The following is a 14,806-nucleotide window of genomic DNA, read 5'->3' on the forward strand; positions in this document are numbered from 1 at the left end:
TACAGCTGTAACTTCAGGATATAATAGGAGATTGAATCTTGTACAGGCAATGAAACAGATGATCAAATTCACAAGGGATTGTGTCAGGCTTTTTCCAGTACTAAAGAAACATATTAATCCTTGTCACTGTTTTCAGAAACGCTGTGACAGAAATAAACCTGTACTGTAACTTGGCCCTTTTAATGAGCTTCTGGAGTGTGGGCTTTCCACTCAGCACCTGAAAAACACAACAAAACACCTTTTATATTAAAGATGTGAGGTTTGCTGCTGGCTAAATTTGTACACAGAAGTCTATAAACCAGTGCTCAGCCAGCTGGGAAGCAAGAAAGCAAATTCAGATTCTGCCATGAACTTCACAGACCAATTATCTACTTGGAATCATGGGAGTTTAACAAACAAATACCAGCCCCTGCTGAGCCTTTTCAGGCCAGCAGCTTATGGGTGATTCAGTTGCATCCGAGGCTTTTAGACTGATCAATTCTTAATCACAAAGCGCAAAAATTATTCTCAGACTCATGTCAGTTTCTTTGGACACGTTTGTTAACAATCTGCTTCAAATCATTTTTTTTTAAAGAAACTGCAGACACTGTTTTTATTGACTCCCCACTTGTAAAATGTTTATAGCTTGTTAATTTATATTTACCCCTTTACTTTTGCTGCAAATCAACATCACTTAGCACAGTTTGGTTACACTTTGTCCAAAGGAAATTACAGAAGCCTGCTATGGGGCTAAAATGAAGGAAAGCTGCGGAAAATCAATACACTGCTGATTAAACAGATCGTAGCAAATTCACGGCTGTATGCTACAGCATGGAGACATCAGTGTGATGCCTATCTAGCAGTTAATGTGCTTTCAGTCAGGTGAAGAGAATTTCAGAATAAGGCAAAATCATCCAGAAAAACAAGAACTACCTTACACAAGAATGTATGTGCTTATATGAAACCTACATTTTGTGCCAGTTAGTATTTCATTTGGCAAATAGAGGGGGTGCAGAAATTTTACAAAATGTAGCAATGTAATATCTTTATTATGACATTTACCTTTTGTATTATGAAAGGAACTAATGACATTGCAAGATACCACCTATTAACTACCACAAGTCAAGGTTTATTTTTCATTTTATGGAATATGTGCTTTATTGACATTTTCTTGTATAATTTCAATTTGGAAGTAATTGAAATGACTGCTAAGTAGATTATTTGTAGTGAATGTACAAAAGTAATAATGATATGTAAATATTCTATGCAATCCAGAAAGAATAATTTAATTTCCAATTTCAGAGTAGATGAATAGGAAATAAATCAGGTATAAAAGGGAAATATGTAATTATTCTTTTAAATGTAGTGGTAAAGGATGTATCAATACATCACAGTTGTAAAGATTAACACTTACTTGTAAGTCAGAGACAAAGGCAACATTTGGGTGACAAGGAAGACCTGATGTATCCTGACTAAGGCAAGGATACTCTGAGTTAAAGGATATATGATCATTTCCATGCTACCCAATGCATGTATACTCTAAAAACTGATTAAGAGGTGGTACTTCCTTTAATCCAACTTAGAGAATTGCATTGAACCTTCCTGCAAAGGAATTAAGGAAGTTAGAAACAAACAAAAGTTTAAATACAATCTTTCCAGAAAAATGTAATATGAAATTTTGTTTCAACATTTTAAAAAATGTTTGACATACACATTTATTTATTTAGACTACTGTAATCTTATACCAATATATTTTTTTTTTCTAACTTGGTAGGTAAAGTTTGTGACTCTAGTGACCATTGTTCATTCAGGAAAACTACAGCTTTGATTTATTACAGAATTCTGGGAGATAACTTTCAGTAGTAAAACCTTAATATAAAAGAAACACTTGAGGAAATTATGTTCTAAACACAAAAGCCAACTTAAGTTTCAATCTCTCTGTTGTTTTTAAGTCTTTTTCAAAATATCAAAGTCTTTCAAATGGTAACATGGTTAAGTTCTTTGCCAAATTTCATGTGTTAAAATGAAGGTGTTTTTGAGTCATCAAAACTTATAAAAAGACCTTTAACAAGTAAACAGCTTTTCTCTCATTTTTTTAACTGGAAGATGTGGTATAAGAAAACACATTCATGGACACCATATGTGAGGCAAGTATTATCCCAAGATTTTGAGATATTTGAGAATTCCTAGAAAATGAAGGATTTAAAATTGTAGTTTGAGAGGGTCACTCAACGACACCATTTTCATATTGGTATAGCTACATCTACGTAGACACATAAAATATAGTTGTTATATTTTGATTATTCTCTTTAGAAAAATCTTGTATAGGAAAAGAGATCTTCAAATAGCTCAGGAATATGAAAAATAATCATTTACTTCAGTGATTTTGTTTTAGTGTAAATATTAACTTCCCTAGTGTTTTGGTAAACTATCAAGTTTTTAATGTGTAAGCTTAAAATGAGGTAATTTCTACTTAGTTAAATGTCATGGTATTAAAAATTATTGGATATCAATGGAAAGAAAAAGCATTATAGAAAATATAGAAAACACCTATATTTGAAATACTTATTGGTCTGCTTGCTTAATTTGCTCTTTAGTGTCACTGAAAGAAAATTTGTTCTTTGTGGCACTGAAGGAAAACTAAATTGAGTGACAGAATAGAAGGTGATATTGGAAGAAGAAAAAACTGAATAATACAAGTATAAACTTCTCAACAAAAACTATTTTCTAAAGTTCAGAGTTTATGAAAACACTTTGATATTTTTGTTGTTTCAGTAAGCTAATATTGTTTGTAAACATGCTTGCTTTCTTTAAAATCATTTACTGTATAAATATGAGAGTTGGCAGGTGTTTGAATTACCTTTGGTAGAAATCCACTTTCTTAATAATACATAGTAATCTATCACCATTAAGTATATGATCCCCCTGGAAAAAAACTGATGCACATTGCTCTCAAGACTATAATTTCACTGTTCATGATATTAATATTTAATTAAATTATAGTTATTTTAGAAATGTATATCCTTAATTAAATTATACCATGCACATAAAGAAGAAATAACTATGGCATGATTAAAACACTTTTTAAAAATGTACCAAATTTTGAATGCTGTCTGTCATCTCCAAAGTATGACTAACTAGGCTTCAGAAATGACTAGAAAGTCAACTGGAAAAATTGCCAAGTAAAACTACTTGGCTCTTTCAAGAACTGTGCATTAAAATTTTGGACAGTTTCTCTATTAAATCTAAATATACTTCTTATAGCATATACAGTATTACATTTCTAAATTAATTGCCATACTCCCATTTGTTAAAGAATTTCACTCCATGTGAAAAGCAAAGTCTCACTAGATGTGAATTTTACACTGTGCTAGATCAATCCCAATACCAGTAAATGGATATTATTAAACAGCATGGGGTAGTGCAAACTGGGAAAGAAAACTTGTAGTGTGCTGCCTTTGAGCAGACCTGGCTTGCATGCTGTGACAGGGCAATTGTCGACATGCTTTTTCATGCCAATCTGCAGCTTTTTCAACTCTAGATGCTATGGCAACCAGGGTTTAACAGACTAAGCAGCTAACAAGCTTCCCTGATGGAATTGTCTGGTTGTGTGATTGCCTTGTCTTAGGGAAAATATAAAATAGAATGAAGACGCTTGTGGACATTTGTCAAACTGATTATAATTTGGACAGTTGAATCATAATTGTCTGTTGTATACTGTACAGTAGTGACATACGCTATTTTCCACGTTCCTTGCAGAGCACACCATCACATTCCCGCATAGGCTACGTTTCCCTGGGGAACAATGGAGTCCTGGTTGCTGTGGGTTTGGTGCAACATGGCAGTCCACATATCACACCAGATCATCTGGGAAAGAAAAGAATAGTTAACAATTCTTATTTTTTTCCTCTTTGAAAAGGCTTATGTTTGATTTGAACTATATTTGCATGAAATATAATGAACACAAGTTGACGTGAAAAGATATTTCCCTTTTATAAAATGTTCGTGTTCATAGGGTAAGTTGTAGATCAAAATATGCAGGTGAATTAATTTGTTATTTATGATTGGGCATAATTTTAGTTCTTTGGGAATATTGATTTTTTAAATTTGCAACCACTTAAACATGTATTTGTGTCACCAATCATATGCATAATTTAAAACACTGAGGAAATAATCAAGCTTCTCTGATGGAATGGTCTTGTTTTAATACTCCCTTGTTCTATTGAAAATGAATAGAAGATACTCTATTCATTGTTTTAAATGATTAAAAGTCTACTAACAAAATTTCAGTCTCTTTAAATAGCCAAAGGCATTATATTTTCAAGATCGTTTGATATCATATCTTTGTTTTCCTCAAAAGGATAATCTTTTTTAAAAAATTAAAATCATTAAAACAAAATCTAGGTTTCCATTTTATAGACAGTTACATTAAATAAAAAACGAGTAAGATGACATCACAATTTTATAGAATATTGTGAAATAGACTGTTTTTGTATTTTAAAAATATCAATGTTATATCTTGGGATAAAAATTTGATATTTTCAATAGGCTCTGAACTGACTGAGGTTTGTTAAGTCTAAGTTGATAGTAAGAAAACCTGAGCAGAGAGAGGGTACATATGATCATGTTAGCCCAGTCATCTTGGCTACATCTCACCAACCACAGTTCTGCTTTTTTTCTGTTTTCTTAATTAAATTTTGAAATATTTCAAATTGGTGCCTCTAGTTGGAGACACTGAGGCCTTCAAGAAGAGTAGGGTTCTCTCTCCTTCATTTCAGTAGAATGGGCAGCAATTCAAGTTGCCTTTTAAAAATCCTTAAAAGTCACAGACAGTGACTTCTATCTAAATGGTTCAATTTCTAGAACAGGTACATCTCTAGCCTGAGAAGCTTATTCTTTTTCTTAAACAGAAAGACCTCAGCATAAGAACACATTCTTCTATGATGAGTGATGCACACAAGAAGGGTAAGAAATGAAATTGGGAACGTTTTGCTCTCTTCATAAAGAACCTCCCATAGACCCAGTTGTAAAATATACTGTTTCAGAATTATAGTGTATGTAAATTAATAAGCTAAGAATTACTGCCATAAAAGCTTTATTTTAAATGAGACTTAATCATTTTTCATAAAAATCGTTTTACTCATTGGGCTACTATGTCTTCCACTCTAACTCTATCTTAGTTTTGAAATTAGCCTACTTGACTTGTTGCCACAGTACCTGTTACTTTCTTGTTGCCAGCTACTGCTGCACTAGAAAAACATCTCTTCTGTTTTATCCCACTGAAGAATATAACTTTACTATCCTCAGGGAACTTAGTAGAATCATATGCTAAACCACTATCATTTCAAATTAAGGAAAGTCATTTTTTTTAAGAGGAACGAGGATTTTTGACTATATTTTTTCTTCTGAATATCAAGGATTCAGATTTGGTAATTTTACTTTTGAACTCCTTGAAGCTCCTTTTTTTAAATAATAGATTCAAAGTTAGAATGTGATATATAATGCCTATTTGGAGATTAAAGAATTATGCCTGAAAGCAAAGTAATTCTTTCAGTCATTGCAGAGAAGTATAAGAGTCAGGGGCTTTTTATTAGTCCAGTGACTGCTTTTCAGAGGATAAGAAAATTATAGTTTAAGGTACAAGTGATTTCCTTCATGTTTAGGAACTAAAGGCACAAAATTGGTTCCATAACATGAAGGTCAATTGTCATTCACCATAAGATTATACCATCCATACAATCTCTCACAGTGACTTTTTCAGTGAAAAAAAAACAAAAAACAAAAACAAAAACAAAAAAACTCTTTATCCTTCTATTAAACTAAGGCACTAGTACATGTCATTAAAATGAAAATATTACATGGACATCATTAACATTTTAGTACAAATTATTTTAAAGCATTAAATTGTGTAATACCATCAAAGTTTCATTTGGAGTTGGGCAGAGATTCTATCTTCAATTCCCCAGTCAGTTAGTCTTCAGCACCCATTTCACTTCTTGAAGGACCAGAAGAGATGAAAGAAAAAGGCAGTAATACTGGTGTCGTGTTGTCTCCCTCACTGAACTTCTGTAAAATAAGCAATAATTAAAAATATATAGAAATGAAAGTTGTTCCTGAAAACAAGTACAGGGTCTCCTTGAGAATATCAGAAGTTGAATTTTAAGGAAAACATGAAGTGTGCAATAAAATGTATACACTAAGATCTAGCAATAACTTCAGTATTTTTGTAAATTTGACCATTCTCATAATCTCAGGCAGATGAAGTGATATTTACAGTCTGACTGATATTCCCGTGTAGTTGAGGCATTGTTCACTTAGGTTACTTCTTTCTCAAAGGTTTATTATTATTGAACCTAAGATACTTTATATTGTAGAACTCTAGAATTCCGCTGACCAGGAGAGGCTATCACTGCATTGTGGAAACTTGTTACTTTAAAAATTTTCCTGCTCAGGCACAGCAGACCTCTCCTGTCTCACCTGCTGCTCCCCTCAGCAGTGTATTTCAATCAATCCACCTGTTCTGTTCCCCACTCTGTCTCTGGTGAATCCTCTTACTCCCCGCATCTCTGGCCTGTACCCCAGCTCTTGTATGTATAAAATCTTTAAAAAGAAAAAGAAATTTCCCTGCTTAACTTCCATAATTTTTCAGTAATGAATGACTGTATATTTTAAGTTGGTTTTTGCTTTTGTGTAAAATTCTTAGTTGAATAAAGCTTTCTAAAAAATAGTACAGGGTCTGGTGGAGCAGGCAGTTGAGTGCCTCGCTGTAAAGCTGTTTGCAGCCTCTGAAGCGCCGGTTTGATCCTGGCTTGCAGGGCAGAGTCCCACATGGTGCAGCAGACCTCTCCTGTCGCACCCGCTGCTCCCCTCAGCAGTGTGTTTCAGTCAGTCTCTCTGTTCTGTTCCCCGCTCTGTCTCTGGTGAATCCTCTCACCCTCCCGCACATCTGGCCTGTACCTGGTTCTTATATGCATGAATAAATAAATCTTTAAAAAAAATAGTACATGAAGAAAAGTTACTTTCTGATAGTTTAGAATAAGCTTTCCTAGCTATACAGTAATACATAGCCTCTTGGCAAGTTCTCTCAAACATTGGAACTTCAACTCTGATTGAAGGTCTCAGTATATCACTGGAACTAAGTAAATGGTTGATAATTCTGGACAGTGATTAGCACATTTGGAGTGATATTGGAAGAGACTTAAGGGACATGGGGAATACTGAGGACAAAGGGCTGGAGAGACAGGGAGCCTGATTGCTCTGGGATGTAACCACAGAAGCAGCTATAAGTATTTCTTCTCTCCTCAAAGCATTCTGTTCAGTTGGCCTCAAAATGATTAATAGCTAATTATACATCTCATCCAGATTCATAAATATTGAAATAGATTTTAACATTTCTCATTCTGCATTTACCTGCATACAACATTTAGCCTCTTTTGGAGATTCCTCTCCATTTCAAGTGACGAGGGATTAAAAAAAATTAAAATCTTTCCTTACTTTTTCTAATAATTCACAAAAGCCCATGGGAAATTATTTTAAATTATCACTGGAATTAACAGCAGTGTTTTGTTTTGTTTTTAATATTTAAATCTATTTTTTCCTCATGACAAGAGTAAAATGTCTGCCACAATAATCATAATACACAATCATAATGAAGATAAGTTAACATGTATTTAGTACTTCCTATATTCCAAGTTTTCATCTAATTAATGTATTAACTCATTTAGTCCTCCCAAAAAAACCTAAGAAAAAGGAACTGTTATGTCTATTACATAAATGGTAAAAATGAGCCACAGAGAAATTACTGGCTTGTCCAATGTCACAGAACTAGTAACTATGGAATCAATCAAGATTGTCTGAGTTCAGTATCAGAATTCTTAAAGCTCAGAAGTCTTCCTTTGATAACTAAAAAACTGCATTCTGAGGCTCAACACTAATAAGCATTTCATTAATTCCTTTTCTCAACTTGAAGATGGCCAAGGGTTTGTCTCCAGACATCATTTGATTGTATTCTTCACGTGTAACACTTTGCAGAGTTCTAACCAGAGTAAGTGTTAGAAAAATCAATGCTTAGTTTATCTCTAAATATAATTATATTTATGTAGTATTGAGTGGCAGAACAAAGGGAATATTAGTGTTCCTATTTGCATATAGTAAGAAACTTGTATAAAGAAACTTCTACACAAAACTAATAAATGACTACGAGTGAAATTCAAACTGAGGTATATTCAAATTCACATCTTCCTGTCAATGTTTATTATTATTAAACCTAAGGTATTTTATATTGTAAAATTTAAGAATTGTAGAAATGAGAAGTTATACCTTTCTCTATTCTTATTGGTAGTAAAGATAAAAAAAGAGGGAATGCCATTAATGACTTCATAGAGGTTGTAGAGATTCCACTTTTAAAAAGCTATTTGAGAATTTATATACACATTTTCAGCATTTCGGCTCCCAAAGATCTATCTTTACCCTGTAACAGGGTTGACAATTTACATGTAACCTATTTTAAGAAGTAGCTTCCTTTATTATGTACTGATCTTGCTCTGAAGTCTAAGGTCTATTTACAAAGAAAAGAAATTTTAGTTTAATTATAGGTAGCTCAGTTTAAGATTTTTTGTTATCATAGTAAGATATATCCACAAATTCTTTGATACACTTCTCTTCAAAAAGTGGAGGCTCAGTCTCCTTCCCTTGAATGTTAACTACTTAATGCTTTGCTTATAAAGGAAAAATTAAGATGAGTGTGACAATCTTTAACTTCTGAGATTAGCACATACATGCCTTATAGTTTCCTCTTAGTTCCTTCTCTGGTGTCGCTCACGCTGGGGGGAAGCCACGTGCCACCTGATGAGAATACTCAAAATGTCCATAGAGAGACTGATATGGCAAGGAACTGAGGCCAACAGTCCATAGCTAGTGAGGAAACAAGTCTCCCACTAAATGCTGTGGGAGTGAGCTTGAAAGCAGACACTGAAGCCCTAATCAAGACATCAGATGACATAAGCCCAGACTGACATTCTATTTGCAATCTCATGTGAGACCCAAAGTTATAACCATCCAGCTTAGTCATTCCTGAGCTATTAAGGCAATAGCTATTTTGAGGCAACTAATGTTTGTAGTTTTAAGCCACTAATTTTTAGGGTAATTTGTTATACAACACCACCTAATAAAATAGTTTCCATGAGGTAACATTCATTTGATTTCAAATACAAAAAGTCTCCTCAAAGAGTCTCCTCAAAGAGATTGTCTTTCCCTACCTGCTTTCTGAGATGGAAGCTTTCCAGAACAAAGCTTATGAAACAAGTGTTTTGTGCCATTCTCTAGGTCCTGTTCTCTCTGTCGAGAGGAACTTCAGTTCACCTGGAAACTAGCTTTTCTCAGTGAATTCCACTGAGGGGCTGGCCCATTTGAACATTATTCTGGAATCTTCTTCTGACTGTGAAGTTGGCCTTGCTTCTGGTTACAAAATAGTTGCATCTTTCAGACTGCCGTGGCCCTAGTTCTCCTTTTATTTATTTACCCGTATTTTTCAGGGATTAAGCATGTGGAAATTTTGGATGCCTTACTTATCAGGCACTCACCTACCATCACAGATTGCTCCAAACTTGTAACTTCTGAGGTGCCATGTTTTCAGTGCCCTATCTGTCTAAGATTTTTTTTTTTAATACAAGGAATTTATTTATTTATCTATCTATCTATTTATTTATTTATTTATGATTTATTTATTTATACAAGCACTGGGTACAGTCAGAAGCGCGGGAGGGTGAGAGAATTCACCAGAGCCAGAGCCGGGAGCAGAGCAGGCAGAAGGACCGAAGCACACTGCTGAGGGGAGCAGCGGGCGGCAGGAGAGGTCTGCGCGCCATGTGGGACCCTCCTCCAGTGGCCGGGGAGCAGCCAGGGATTGAACCGGCGCTGCAGAGGCTGCAGGCAGCTTCGCAACCCAGCGCTCAACCGCTGCGCCACCAGGGAGGCTCCTGTCTAAGATTCTTAAAGATTTCCTAGCTATATCCTGAGGACATAGGAGCATATTCTTTTCTGGGAATTCTTTAATTTTTTTATTGTACTTGCAAAAGATTGGAAACAACTTAAATGCCTAGATACAGTAATTAAATAAATTATGGTACATCTATATAATGGAGTGCAATGTATCTGTAAATAAGAATGGTATTTTTTTCAGTATATACTTTTCCGTGAAAAAAAAGCAAAGTGCAAAAAGAATGTGACCATATAAGCAAGAAGAACATATAAGAGAATATATACATATCTGCTGATTTGTAGAAAAGACACAGAGAAGGATACAACAAATTGGTTACAGACAGGGACTACTTGTAAGAAAGGGATGAGGCAATGGAACATGGTATGAGGTTAAAGGAGAAGCAACACTTTTGTGAATATATATATATATATTTCTTATTTAGCTCTTACTCTTAGAATCAAATCCAAAATGTCTCCTCAAAGAGATATTGTTTCATATATATCCCCAATAAATACATGATTAAATAATCCAGGAAGTGAGGAGAACTGAAAATGTAAACAAATAGTAAAAAGTGAACCTAATTTTATGATAAATTAATAAAATAACCACACTGATGAGAGTGGGAATAAAAGAATAAGTAACTTTAGAAAGTATTTTGACAAGAGACAAACAAAAAATAAGCTTTACACAAATGTTATAATGAGTTTAGTAAATCTATTTTTTAGGTATAATGAACAATTATGAAACTATTTTTATTTTATTTTATTTTATTTTTTTATTTATTTTTTTTTTTTAGAGGCATGTTTATTTCTTTATTTATTTGTTTTGTTTGTTCTGTTTACACATGCACTGGGTACAGTCAGAAGCGCGGGAGGGTGAGAGAATTCACCAGAGCCAGGGCGGGGAGCAGAGCAGGCAGAAGGACCGAAGTACACTGCTGAGGGGAGCAGCGGGCGGCAGGAGAGGTCTGCGAGCCATGTGGGACCCTCCTCAGGTGGCCGGGGAGCAGCCGGGGATCGAACCGGCGCCGCAGAGGCCACGGGCAGCTTCGTAACCCAGCGCTCAACCGCTGTGCCACCGGGGAGGCCCCGAAACTATTTTATGTTATATTAGTTTGATCAAGTAGACAAATACATTGTTAATAACAAGAATCACAAGAATCACATTTTTCAATGACAGAGGTTATCAATGAAAATGAGGAAACACTAAAATGAACCTTCTAATGCTAAATTGGGATAAAAATATCAGTATTTTTTGATATATTTTTGAGATATATATATATATATATACACAGATGACTAGATACACATAAAGAGGTATGTGTATTCATGTGTTACTGTATCTCTATATATTCCCTAGCTCTCTTCTCTGAGAGGGTCTAGAAACAATGACATCCTAATAGCAACAAGCATACTTAGCATTTAGATCTTAATATCTAAGTATTATTTTTCAATAAGAAATACCAGGATTCCTTAAGAAATGGTTAAGGCTAGGAAGAATCAGGGCAGGAAAAACAGGAGATAAATGTCAAGTATAATAGGAGGTTTATATGTACTCAGAGAGTTATGGACACATCTCAAACATCAAGTTTAAAGAACTCCCAAATGGCCAAAGTTGGTCCAATTAGAGAACAAACCAAATAATATAATGCTAGATGTGAAACATAATCCTTAGATTAAAATAACTGCACACAAATCTATGGGATGGAACATACAAATGGAAAAAATAAAGAGATGGCTCCCCTTTACATAAAATATTAATAAAACTATAAGGAATAAGGGGTGTAGGAAGTTTTCATTGAATAAATACCACAGTAAATTTGCTATATCTATCTACAAAATGTTGAGTGCATGTGAAAATAAATGAGATGTACAATATTTATTTAGTTTAAATGTATTTCCTCACAATTCACTTATCAGTTACAAAGGAAAAAATGTTAACATTATGATGGAGAAGCCTGGAAAACATCATTTAACCTTGTGGTCAGAGTTAACATTACCAGTAATAAGACACAGTATCAACATATATCCCACTGTATAATGTACTGAGAAGGATGTAACACCACTTCTGTATAATTTTAGCCACAAAAAGTATAACATCAAACTACTTGTGAGAAAGCACAAGACAAACACAAATTGGACAATCTAAGATATCTGGAGTGTACTTTTCAAAGGTGGCAAAAAAATGAAATACTGAAGAACTAGCACAGATTTAAGGACTATAAAGAGAAAGGACAATCAACTGCAACATCATACCCTAGACTGGATCCTAAGCTAGTAAAAAAGAGATATTAGTGGAAAATCTGGTAAAATTATGATAAGGTCTACACATTAGTTAATGATATGGGATCATTGTTAATTTCTTGGTTTTACTAATTGAATTAAGGCCACATGATCTTACTAGTAATAAGATGTTAACATTATGGGAAGCTGGGTGAAGGGTATTAAAAATTCCTATACTATTTATATAATTCTTCTATAAGTCTAAGTTAATTTTTTCAAAGTCCTTTAAAATCCTGGCAAAACTTAAGTCTTAGTGAATTTGCCTCGGTTAATTTATATTAAGTATTTGAGAAATACTTTCAATGTCAACTGAGCTCAACAGTAATTTCAGACCACCATCACTTAAACAAGTGTGATGAAACTGAAACAGTCTATGTAACTTAACATTTACTCACACACTTGCACACTCTTACATTCTATTATGTTAGCTTCCTCACTCTTTGGGGGGTGAAGAAATGATGAGAAAGGATGAACAGATTGATTTCAAGAATTTTCCTTTATTCTGTCTTTCTTTCTTGATTTCTGCCCCTAGAGACAGAAATACTTTTTTTTTTTAATTATCTAATCTGATAGAAAATGCTTCGGTTTATACCCTCCTTCTGTTGGTGGCATTCACTTTATCCTTTATTCATATGTGCACCTCTCAAGATGTGCTGAGTGGTACTTAGATGATACCACTGGACACATGTAGACTGCTCTATACATCTTAATACCTGATATCCTCCCATGTTAGTTCCCCAAAGTTTCTCTTTATGTTCCTGGTTACATTGTAATGTCCTGCCAGGTTAATATCTTACCTATCACTTGTCCCTATACTATGTAACAAACACCACTTAGACCGTGGATATTTTGTTGAGTTTTTGAAGCTGATCCATCACAAATCACCTTGACTACAGGATTAAAGAAGTATGGAAGGGTGATCTATGAAGAACAAAGTCTATCAAAATTTCCCTTCCTGCTTGTTTTTGAAAGGTTTGTCAATTCTATGAAAAAATTTGCCCAAGTAGTTTACCTTAAATTTTTCACTTTGCTTTTTGTATCATAAATGAAAAGTCATCATATATAAATTCTACCTAAAGATCATACTCATCTTCTATAGGAAGATGGTAATTAAAAAATATATTGTGACTTGAGTGCATATAGTTAAAAAGGCTATTCATGACTTGAACCTTCATGTTTAGAAAAATTCTTGGAGAAAACATAAAACATGACTTTTATCATTGCAATCCTAGCTTCATCCTTTGAATTGTGATAAATTTAAACACATTTTTCATTTAAATGTAACACTGAATGTGGGCAAATGGAGTAATATATATGGATATTTAGTAGTAGAATATAACTCATACAATGCTAGAGTTTGTTTTAACTTTATAGTTAAATGTAAAGACATTTTGGCAATTACAGGAAAGAGAAAATTTAGAAATGTTTGCTTTGAAAGCATCATGCTTTAATTTTCTAATTTTCACGTGTGCTTAACTTTTATTTATTTTTTTAAAGATTTATTTATGCATACAAGAACTGCAGTACAGGCCAGAGATGCAGGGTGGTGGTGAGAGGATTCACCAGAGACAGAGTGGGGAACAGAACAGGCAGACTGACTGAAATACACTGCTGAGGGGACTAGTGGACCAGTGGGCGAGACAGGAGAAGTCTGCTGCACCATGTGAGCAGCTCCCTGGCTGGCTGGGGATCCAACTCATGGTGCGGATGCTCTGGACAGCTTCATAGTGCTGTGCTTAACGCCTCGAACCTCCAGGGACGCCCTGCACTTAACTTTTGAAGTATGATTTTTTTCTGTGTGCATGCTGAGATGGTAAGAATAGACTTGCATTTTTTTCACAGGATTATATTTTTTAATATTGTTGAAAATTGCATATTCATACTGAACAATAAACTGATTGAATTCACTGAAAAAAGGACACTAATCTTGAAGATATCTGTTGCTTTTACATGCAATCTTGATATTGCTATTTCTAATAAAAACTTTTCTTTTTTCAAGATTACATTATAGGTGGGAAATAGCAATTTTCTTATTTTGGAGGTGCCGATTACTATAACAATAATTTTGTATGACTTAATTTGAGGTGAATAGTTGCAATTAGGATATTTATTATATTTTAAAAGATGAAACAATTATAAATTTCTTGTGAAATTATCTTGCCTAATTATGTGTTTATGCTTGAGAAAAATAACAGCAAAACAATGCAAACAACAAAAACATATTTTAGTTTTACTGGTTATTGTCCATGTATGAGAATAGCACTACCAATCCTACAACCATAATTAGCTGCTCCATCAAAGGAGCAGTACAGTTCCTCTCTCTTATATTTCTAGTAGCCAATTAAATGTTCATTGAATTTTTTATTAGTAAATGTTACATTAGAAATATTTAACAATATTAATTATAATTAAGAAAAGCTTATATTACTATGTTTATACAGCTAAACATAGGATGAGAATGGAATGTTACTCATCATATTAAAATAGCAATATGTAGTAGAGTTATGATTAAACTAGGAGGGGGCATGTTTAGGTGGGAGAAGAATCTAAAATAATAATTATTCAG

General features: G+C 33.9%; 1 long non-coding RNA gene across 1 annotated transcript in view; it reads right to left on the reverse strand.

The window, feature by feature from the left end:
- Positions 1-3,731: 3,731 nt before the first annotated feature.
- LOC119238248 (uncharacterized) overlaps positions 3,732-14,806 on the reverse strand; it is a 99,523-nt gene continuing 88,448 nt past the window's right edge. The window contains exons 4-5 of the long non-coding RNA XR_005123507.2: positions 5,895-6,045; positions 3,732-3,846 (exon numbers count right to left, since the gene is read on the reverse strand). This is a non-coding gene — a long non-coding RNA (uncharacterized LOC119238248). The remainder of the gene's footprint in view (positions 3,847-5,894; positions 6,046-14,806) is intronic.

Source organism: Talpa occidentalis, unplaced genomic scaffold (assembly GCF_014898055.3).
Source record: "Talpa occidentalis isolate TD23 unplaced genomic scaffold, MPIMG_talOcc4v2.1 talOcc4.11, whole genome shotgun sequence".
NCBI classification, from domain to species: domain Eukaryota; kingdom Metazoa; phylum Chordata; class Mammalia; order Eulipotyphla; family Talpidae; genus Talpa; species Talpa occidentalis.